This window comes from Thermobia domestica, chromosome 17 (genome assembly GCF_964235325.1).
Source record: "Thermobia domestica chromosome 17, izTheDome1.hap1.1, whole genome shotgun sequence".
NCBI lineage: Eukaryota > Metazoa > Arthropoda > Insecta > Zygentoma > Lepismatidae > Thermobia > Thermobia domestica.
In genome coordinates, this window is record NC_137470.1 from 8082008 (window position 1) to 8093555 (window position 11548).

Below are 11548 nucleotides of genomic sequence, written 5' to 3' on the forward strand. Positions count from 1 at the left end.
TATATTAAGCATAAGGTTTGCTATTCCGTTATATTTGTTTGCTCATTATTAATATCAGCTGTTAGTTTTATTGAGAATACTTGCGTATTGTTACATCTAGATTTTGAAAGTTTGAGATAATTTTACTCCGGAATTTTCCAAGAACATTTTCTAATATGATTACAGAAAGTTTTACATTATAACCTTGTTATCTTTGAGAAAGAAGTGTTATGGCTTGTAGCGATTTCACTTAGTTGTCCTCTTTCTTCTTGAGAGAGTTCGCTTCTGTGGTTTCATAAGTGTGGGTGATCTCTTTAGTCTTGTTGTTGGTTGGATAGCAATAGATGAAAGCGCAAATTCGGATATACATCTTCTTCTTCTTATCAATTCAATGGAACATTGGAAACATGTTCCTACACGTTTCGAAGATATAGAACTCTCAGGTCTTGTGGTATCTATCAAAGATGATGAAACAGCTGGCATGTGGAAATCCACAGGATTCAATCTATTTTCACACTTATCGCATGCTGATGTTACGTTGTAACCTTGTTGCTTCCATATACCAGGAAATTTAACGCTGAAACTAGAATCATTTAAACATGTACCAACAGAAGACTTCAGAAAGTACTTAATATTAGAACAAGTACGTGAATAGAACTCGTTTGCTATTTTTGAACGATTCTGATGAGATCCTTTAGATATGTTCTTTTCTTTTGACTTTCTCTTAGAAGTCTGAGTATTCCGCTGAATTAGATTTGTCCTTTGATGACTTTGAACCCTAGGTTTTCGTTCTTGGTAAGTCGCTGACATGGTGATTCCCGTTTTTTCCTTCAGCGATGCAATGTTGAGTGATTTGTTTTGGACCTTGTGTTCTTGTAACAAAAGCTTTTCATCCTCATCCATTTTTCTGTTTACCTTTATAAAATTATTTTGTACTTTACTTGAATGCCTTCGACAGGTTTTAGAAGTATTAACTTCCTTTGGGTTCTTGCCCTGTGAAACAGCAGCCATGTTGGATTCTTCTTTCAGCACCTCTTCATTTCGATCTTTACTGAGCTTGCTTTTCTCGCGTTTCCCTGATGAAAGTTTAGGGTGCGATGTTTTACTTCTACTTTTTTGCATTTTATCAGTAAACTTCGATTTCCCCTTTTCTGTTTCTCGTCGCTCTTTTGTAAGATCTAAGGCGTTCTCTGCAAGTGTGTGGTCAGTCTCGGCTTGGGTGCTGCATTTTTCAGTTTCCATACCACTTGTATTTGCTGGAACCGTCACTTCTGTCATATTCTTCTTTTGGTATAGTCCATGAATAACTCTACCCCGCACTACACGAGGAATTCTCTCTGCGCATGCCTCCTTGTTTTCCTCGGATTCATTTGCTGCACACTTTACATTCAAAATCTCTTGTAAACCGCATTCGTTGCTACTTATTTTTTCTCCTTCTGTTAGTTCAGATGAATCGGGTGCACCGCATTTCCACTGTTTATTTTTTCTGTTTGAACGTCGAGGAATAGAAATCTGGACTAAAGTTCCATAGTTGCAAAGTTTAGGTTCATCTACAGTTGAATCCTTTACGTTCATCTTTTCAATATTTTCGTCAATTCTACCCTTCTGCTTTTCCGTTATTTCTCTACTGCTACAGCCAATCTTACACACCTTTCTTTCAAGTATCACTTTCGGTATTGTAAACTGCTTTTTCTTTACAGCCTTTTTAAGCTTCCTCTTCGAATCCTTCGACCTTGCAACTCTCTTTTCAGTCTTCATCAGTTTCTTAGCATGAGATAGCACTATTTTCTGTGTGAGATTCATAAGTTTAGTTTCGCAATTGTTCTGAGGTTTTATAACATTACATAAATAAATACGTGGACTTAGGATTGTTTCAGATACAGAGTGTCTTCCAAAACTGTTTACTTCCATTTGAATTCTACTGATTACGCTGTCGGAAACTATACGAATGGGTTTTAGAAAATTGTCTGAACTCTTAGGCCTCTTTTCAAGAGAGGAGCACAAATAAGTACCAGCTGGAAAGATTAACTCATGCAAATTCTTTAGGCAACTCTGATGTTTAAGGTTAATGTTTTCATACTTTGAAGGTCGTCGCATTTTACTGAGTACTTGTTTCTTTGAGCCAGATGAAAAACTGCTTCTCTGTACTTTTTCTTCATATGTAGTAGAACGTCTCACTTCTTTGCATGAATTAGATACGCAAAATGCGCTTACTGGTCTACCCGAAGAGTTCTTTGAGGGGCATCTTTCCCCCACTGGTCTATTAGATACGCAAAAAGCGCTCAGTGGTCTACCCGAAGAGCTCTTTGATTGGTATTTTTCTCTCATTGGTCTATCAGTCGAGTATTTTGAGCGACTTCTCTCTCCCACTAGTCTATTAGACGAGTATTTTGACTGACCTTTTTCTTTTCCTAGTTTACCCGACGAGTAATTTGAACGGCTTCTTTCTGTCAATGGTCTACCCGACGACTGCTTGGAACGGCTTCTTTCTCCCAGGACCTTATTTCCTTTAACAGTTTCATGTTTTTCTTTTGCATATGATGAACCTTTACATTCTGTTGATTGCCATTTCCATTGATCACGCTTACTTTTCCCTATTTCTTTACCAGTCTTCGTGTTCGTCGTATTTTTTCCCAAGTCTGAAGTTCTCTTTGATTTAGGCTTTTGGACTGAATAGAGACCGTTACTTGGCCGATTCTCATTTGCATTTTTCAACTGCTTTATTTTCGGAGTAATTTCAAGTAGATTTGTTTCTAATTTTTCCAACAATTTCGTCGATGTTTCTAATTGTTTCCAAACATCGTTAATATAATCCATTTCTCTTTCACGCGTTTCATATTCTGATATAGTTCCTTCAACTGACTTCCTTTTCTGCTCTCGTGTTGAAACATCAGAGGAATGAATCTTCGTTGAGTTTGTTTTAGACAAGCTTTTCTTTCTTGAACTTCTGCTTCTTGATTTACGACTCACTGGATCGTTTCGTTCCATCACTGTTGCCAAGTTTTACTAATATTGTTGAAGCATTACTTGAGAAGACAAGTTGAATTTAAAATAAGTAGTTTTCTCCTTTCACTCAGCCTATGACCTAGAAGATAAATATAATGAAAACAAAGTTTAAAAAATACAGTTTTCATGTAAAGTTATTTGCTAAGGTATGTTTACTTTTTATCTACATGATGGCATACATTTCATTTTATTTACGCCTGTATGTTTCCTTCAACATGACCCGTTTCTAGAATGCTTCACAATCGAGTTTAGGCTACCCTATCAAAAAGAATGATGATTAGAATTAGAGAAAATGAATGATGATTGAAGAAATAGTGGTATAAGAAAGTGGGAGGAAACGGGAGTACACCGAGAAATCCCTCGGACACGATGTTGTCCATAACAAACTTACTTGGGCGGAGAACGAACTAGAGATCCCACGCACCAGAGGTAAGGGCTCTACCACTGAGCCTCCTGCTACCCTATTACATTTGAAACTAAATCATATTTTCTTGAACTACTATGCACTCCAATTGAATCGTGGGGACTCGTGGGAGCCTAGGTTCGATTCCCAGACACTAAATTTGTGATTGTCAACATTGTATATGTGTTTTTCTTGGGAACAAGGACATAATCATGGGACCTTAACCTCAAAGCTTTCAATTAATTTCATTTTCTTAATCAAATCGTTATTTTGTGTGTGAGTGTGTGGTTCCAGATTTGATAACGGGTGGGAACTTATGTAACTTGTTTCCCCTTCTCGATAAGATTATTTTCGAATTATTGTATTTCACAAAAAATTTGAACTAAATTACAGGACTGCTATTTTTCATTCTCCACTCGGTACAATGAAAGAAAATGGAACGGATTAAGTATGTCCGCGAAGGATAAAAGTGTGTATTTCTGAAAAATAAAGGCACGGACGCTATTCAACATAATTATTAAACTTTTGTCGGTGATTGTACTTTTAGTTCATTACTTTTCAAATGTCTTTCAAAGAATAGTGAAAGGAAATGTTGGACATTTCAAAACTCAATTGTTATTAATTTATGAATTATTTATCTGTAAAAATTACTATGTAATTCTGTCTTTAAAATTGTTTCCAAGTACTGAAGTCGTCTATTTTTCACAAATCATATAAGATCATGCATTGAGAAACGTAATGAGACAAGCATTTTCATAGGCACACGAATTTACAATTTCACCACGAGTACAGGAAGTCCATGACTTCAGTTGAAGTCACGAGACAAAACTACTTCGCTTTCCTGAGTCGACGGTAGTTGAGACGAAAATCCCAGGAACATAATAGGAAAATTTTGGAGCCAATCTCACCATTAGAGAAACGCAGAAGTTTATCACCTGCAGGACTTCTGTTTTACATCAGAAGTCTAAGGTATGTACTCGTTTCATATTTGTCAATGCCTAGTCACTGCCGGATTTAGGTTTGATGGGGCCTTAAGCTATTGAAAGGGGTCTTTCATACGTGAAGCTTTAGGGGCCCTTTATACATCAAGCTTTCTCTTTCAGCGACAAAATGTAGCCGATTTTCTACGCTTGAATATATGCTATATGCTAATTTATGGACCTAATCTATATCTAAATAGAAACAAGGGCCCATTACAAGCAGGGTCTGAAAAGTTAGGCTCCATTATAAGCCGGGCTGTATGACTGGCCTCATTACAATTGGGGCTGAGAAATGGAGCCCTATTACTTGATTCATAAAAGCCTAGTTCGTAAGAATACAAAATACTATTGTTGTATGTGGGATTTATCTTATTTGTTTTTTTCTTGTTATTTGGAAATTACATTAGAACCAGATTATTCTTGAAATGTTTTGGGCCCCTAAGCGAGTGGAGCCCTAAGGTATAGCTTGTTTAGCTTATATGTAAATCCGGCACTATGCCTAGACATGAGTCAGTGCTCTAGAAGTTTGAACAGAGACGAATAAACATAAATTTACAGGCATTAAAAATCATTCACCCAAAATTCTCTTAATTCGTTTCACCATAGACAGAATATTCATGAATATTGCTGTACGAATTATCGATGTCTAGGTTTCTAAGAATAGTTGGTTATTGCTATGACTACGACACCTCTCGCGTACGTCCCGTTCTATATTAATCATAGATAACTCATAACATAATTGCGATAATATTAATCCCTTGTCTTGGGATGCGAAATCCTTGGTGGGGGGATGGGAAAAAATTCCTCCACATATTATTTTTTTACAATAAAAATTGTTTCCAGTAATAACTTATTGGAGGTGAATAAGGTGATACTTGTCAGAAATTTACAAAATAATTACAGTATTTCATATGTAACTAACATGTATTTCGTACGTAATTAATGGCTGATGTAATGGTTAGTGATATCTCTAATCGTATGTAGCTTAATAGCTATGGATGTTTAAATACAGACCAGTATTTAAGTAAGTGCTATTCTGTGCTCGGGCGGCAGAATTTTCGAGGCGGCAACATTTTGGATTTGTTTTCAAATTCACAATAAAGTAATATTTTATAAAATTAGCAACCAGCAGAGTCCCGCGCAAGCGCGTGAAAATATGTTGATTTGTTTAATTCTCTCTAATTACAGTAGTTGAGTAGTTAGCTTATCTCATTATTTTACAAAGTCATTCTCTCCCACCTCCACCCCAATGGATGAGGATGAACTTGAACAGCATGAAAACTGATACCGTTAAACTCAGCGACATCTAAAACTATGAATTCAACACTAATATCTGTCGTTTCCGATTACTTTTCAAATCTCGCCCTCTCCCTGGGGAGTAGAGGATGATCTTGAAGTTCAAGTGGATTAAAAATGTCACTATTCATCTCAGCGATCCCAAAACTATGAATTCAACTTTAATATTTGTTGTTTTCGATTATTTTTAAAATGCCCCCATGTTATTCTTGTAGGGACTTTGCACCCCATAAAACAGCTTAGGTGTGACCTAGGGACTGGAATATGTCATGGATCATTTCTCTGAGAGCTTTAAAACTTATTATATTAAAACATATTAAAACATGTTTGTATCTATTATGGTTCTTGAGTTGGAAAACGCTACAGACAGACAGACACTTATTGTATTGTTAACATAGATGCTATTAAACCATTACTCACGGTGAATAATGTAAACAATTATTTTTCTTATCATTATTGGTGTATCACATTGACGTTCACCAATGTTCACCTACCTTCGGGCAGAACACCACATCATAATCATCACTGAGAGAATTAGGTCATTTAAATTTACGTTGTAACTTTTGTAACTTGTAATACCTAAACTGCTACTCAACAAGAGATAGCATGTTTGAAAAATCACGACTGGTTTTCCTATTTGTGACATAGTTTGTTCGAGGGAGGCAGCAAATTATTTAGAGCACAGGGGTGCACAATGTATAAATAAGGGGCTGTTTAAACATGAACACTCTATGTCGAAGAATTCAGTGCGAAGTGTCTATTTGTATTTTACACTGCAGTCTTCCTCCCTTCTTCGACTCTTTTAATTTTGCATCCTGCCCTGTCCGTCGCTTAGAATATGGAAGAGCTTTCTTTCTAAGAGGGCTATTCTATCACTTTTTATATTTTATAGGATAAGTAATGTGCAAAATGTTTGAAAACCCCGACCCAGATGCACTTTCAATTACTGTAATTACGCCAGAGATATTCTAGTCACAACTTGCGAACGATTAACTAACTAACTAACTCTATGGCCTATGGAACCCGGAGGTTCAATGCCGCGTTCACAAAAGCTCTCCACTGACTTCTATTCTTAGCCAACTGCATTCAGTTTCTACTTTGTATTCCAAACTCTGCGAGATCCATCTTAATATTGTCCTCCCATCTGCGGCTAGGTCTTCTTAATGGTCTTCCAGTCAAGACTTTCAAAGCGTTTCTACTTTCTTCCATTCTAGCTACATGACCCGCCCACCTAAGCCTCCTAGACTTGACGACCCTAACAATGTTGGGTGAACCATATAAATTATGTAGTTCCTCGTTATGAAGTTTCCGCCATTCCCCATTCCCGTTTCTCTTGGGTCCGAATATTCGTCTCAAGATTTTGTTCTCAAATATTTTCAGTCTATGTTCTTCCCTCAGAGTAAGTGACCATGTCTTGCAGCCATACAGAACAACAGACATGATTATCGTTTTATTTATTTTAAGCTTCAAATTCCTCGACAGAATTCGCGACGACAAGAGATTTTGAACCGAATAGTAACACGAATTCCCTGCTTTTAGTCGACATTTAATTTCTCCGTGAATATGATTTTCGTCTGTTAATATTGATCTTAGATATTTCGAACTATCCACTTTATCAAAAGTATAATTTAATATTTTAACGCATTCATAATTTGCTGTATTATGGTCCCGACGCACTTCCATGTATTTAGTTTTCTCTGCATTTACTTCTAAACCCATTTCTCAGAAAGCGTTTAATAAGATCTCTGCATTTCTTTCTATTGTTCTCCTATCATCCCCTATTAAATTTACATCATCAGCATATGCCATAACCTGGTGAATACCGTTCAACTCTAGGCCCTGGTTGCTATCTTTGACTTTCCTTATAGCGTATTTCAGAACAAAGTTATATAATAATGGCGACAACGCATCTCCTTGTTTCAGGCCATTTTCGATGTGAAAGCTCGTGGACAAAAAAATTCCTACCCGGACTTTACTTTCGGATTCATTTAAACATATCTTAATTAATCTAATTAGCTTTCTCGGTATTCCAAGTTCTGTAAGAACGTTGTATAATGTTTCTCTCCTAACCGAGTCGTACGCCTTTCTAAAATCAATAAATAGTTGATGTACTGGGGTATTGTATTCCCACTTTTTTCGAGTATTTGGCGAATGGTAAATATTTGGTCGATAGTTGATCAATTTCGTCTGAATCCGCACTGATAATCTCCAATAATTTAATCTGCGTATGGGATCAGTCTTGCTAATAAAATGTTTGAAAGGATTTTATAGGATGTTGACAGAAGAGAAATGCCTCGATAATTATTACAGTCAGTTTTGTCGCCTTTCTTGTGGATTGGAACAATGATTAATTCTTTCCACTCTTGTGGCAATTCTTCCTTGTTCCAGATAAGGAGAATGAGTTTGTGTATCTTGTTCCACAATTTTTCGCCTCCAGCTAAAATTAACTCAGCCGGAATTTCATCTACACCCGGAGATTTGTGTTTCTTTAATTTCTTTATAGCGGTTTCTACTTCTATTCGGTTGGGTTCTGGAATATACAGTTCTGCGGTGTGTATCTCCTTTTCTCCACGCACACTAGTTTTTGGTTGCGTGTTAAGCAAATCGTCAAAGAAATCTTTCCATCTATTTAAGATACTATCCGTGTCAGTGAGAACTGTACCGTCAGATTTCTTTAATATATAACCACGGGGTTGATAGCCTTTCTTAAATTCGTTGATTCCCTTATACATGTCCCGGATGTTTCTATTTTTACTATTAACTTCAAGTTCCTTAATTTTAGCTTTCAAAAAATCGCGTTTCTTTGTTCTAAAAGTTTTGGCAGTTTCCCGCCTGATATCTGCGAAATTTTGTGTAGTTATTACATTCGGGTTTTGTAGCCAGCGTAATTTTGCCTGTTTTCTGTTCTCTGCTAGTTTTATGCATTCCTGGTCGAACCATGGTTTGTTCCTACGTATTTCCGCGTGTCACAATTTTTCTTTTGCTGAAATTTTAATGCTACCTCTAATTTGAATCCAGGTATCCTCAACACTAAGGCACTCCGAATCTTCTAAAGCCGAGAATCTATTCGACACTTCAATCTGGTATTTCTCTCTTACCTGACTCTCTTCTAATTTCTTTAAACTTAATCTCTCCGTTTTTGGACCATGAATATTACCTAACCTCTCTCGTATTATCGCTGCTACCAGGTAGTGGTCAGTGTCACAATCAGCTCCTCTAAACGATCGGACATCAATTATGCTAGATTGCCTTCTTCTATCTAATAAAACGTGATCAATTTGATTATGTGTTTTCCCGTCTGGTGATGTCCAAGTGTATTTATGTACGTCGCGATGTGGGAATTTTGTACTCTTCACGATTAGGTTTTCGGATGTTGCAAAGTTCGCGAGTCTAACACCGTTGTCATTACTTTCCTTATACAGACTTTCGTTCCCTATAATCTGTTTGAAAATATCCTCTCGTCCTACCTTCGCATTGAAATCCCCTAATAGAATTTTCATATGGTATCGCGGGAGTTGGTCAAATATCCGTTCCACTTCTTCGTAAAAACTGTCTTTTATATCGTCATCCTTATCTTCAGTTGGGGCATGTACATTTAAAACAATAATATCACACCATCGTCCCTTAAGAGTAATAAAAGAAAGTCTGTCAGTAACAAATTCAATCCGTTTAATTGCTGGTAATATACGTTTATGAACGAGAAACCCTGTTCCTAACTGGTGATTTTTATTTCCTTTCCCGTAAAAGAACGTAAAATTTCCGGAAACTTGCAAACGATTAGATACTTAAATAAAATTAGGTAAAATTATTTATTTAAAATTATTTGTAACAAACTCAGAGGAATATGAACATTTTCGCCTTTTATTTGCTCTTTTTAACACCATCTATAGGGAGTAATATCCAACCTGGAATCTAATGAAATTCCATCTTGAAAGGCAGAGATTCACAGTTTGCTCCTGAATTTCCCACGCACTATACTAGTTACAAAATTTTCAAAATTTATAAAACTTGAAAATTGAAATTACTATCTATATGTTTGATATTTGAGTGAATTATTCGTAAATTTCAAACTTTAAATTTTTAATAAGAATTTTGGTTAATTAAAAGAGACTATTGAAATTGATGAAAACAATGACATTTTGTTGTCAGTATTTTTTAAAATCACGCCTTTATGCCCTAATATCCCAATGAACATAATAAAATTAGACAAACTTTATTCACCAGTTATTCCGTGCGAGGCGTTTTAGAAGTTGGTAGTTTATCATGTGACAATTTACTTTCTTTCGTTCAGATCTTTTATAAACTTCAGAGTACAATTTATGGTCTTTGTTACTTGTTTCTTGAGATTCTAAGGTTCCTGCATAGATCACTTTTACACTAACTTGCATTTTCAAATAACAAAATTTGACAGTTCACACAGATTTCACGTTTATTCAAGTGTCATTAGAGAAGTTCACATAGAGAAGTTTGCTGGCGTTGACGAAATAAACATATGAAAAATCCTATATATATTGGCCATTTTGACGAAAATTTCCTTTATCGCTATTTAAGAAATTAATGTCAAAAAATCCCATGAAATGTAATTTTCTTCATGGGTTAAATCTCTGGACAATATTGATACTCAAAGATTATACAAGATGCTCTACAAGAGTTTTATGGCAGAAGGTTGCATGGATCTTTGGTTAAATATGGCCGTTCATGCTGGAATATATTGTAGGTCAAATTTTGGGAGAAAAAAGTTGCTGTAACCAAGTGTGAAGTCACTGGTTATTGGCCGTATTGTCCAAAGATGTTATAAAATAGAGGATCTGTCTATGCAACGAAATCGTGGAGCCATACGACACAGTTTCGCCACTCCCACTCTTGCCTGCTCCGCCCAATAAGATCGCAATATTTTAAGCCACCGTTCACGGCAGAGACGAGTGTAGCTAATTAGAATCGATTGTTATGCCGATGCTCGTCTTTTTGGGCTTCATTTAGTTAATAGGATGAACATACATATTGGCAGATCCTCTATTTTATAACATTCTTGGTATAGGCCGTGTGAAAATAATTCTCTTGCTATTGGTGCGATGTGTTTCAGCAAGCTCCTGACGTCAATTTTATTTATTTACTTATCAATCACCAGATACAGCTTAGAGGTCATTTTACTCTCGATATCTAACACCAACAATAACAATAACAACGGAAAGGATTTGGGAATGCCAGGGCCTGTTTAGTAGGTATCATCCCGGCAATTGCCTGGTAGGACTGAATAAAAACCTGAAAAGGCCCAATCAGGATGTCGGCAGCGGGAATCAATCCCACGACCTCAGGAATGCGAAGCCAATACTCTACCATATGAGCTACCTAATAATGAAAAACTTGACTAACTTTTTTTAAACGTATAAGGTATATGTTGGAGGCTTCCAACTTATGTTCTTATACATTAAAATTAAGAGTTGTGTAGCAACATTTGTCTATTTTTAAAATATACTTATGTATAAAAGATATCGTGGTTGATTTCGTAAGCAACTCTACAATTTCTCTACTTTTAGAAATTTCAATAAAATTTATGTTAAAAGTTGACAAAGAGAAAGGAAAAGATCTACAGAAAACATCGATTTGAAAATGTCTACAAGAAATTTTAAATTTTAAGTAGTAAAACTTACCGAAACAGTCTGATTGAATTAGAGAAAAAATGAATTTGCTTAACAACAAAGTTATTGTTATCAACAATGAAAATATACATTATTCTTTACTGTCGATTGTTGGAAATGATAATAAACATGTAATAGTGCATTTTGTAGTTTATTGAAGTTCTATGTTTACATAATAATAATAATAATAATAATAATAATAATAATAATAATAATAATAATAATAATAATAATAATAATAATAA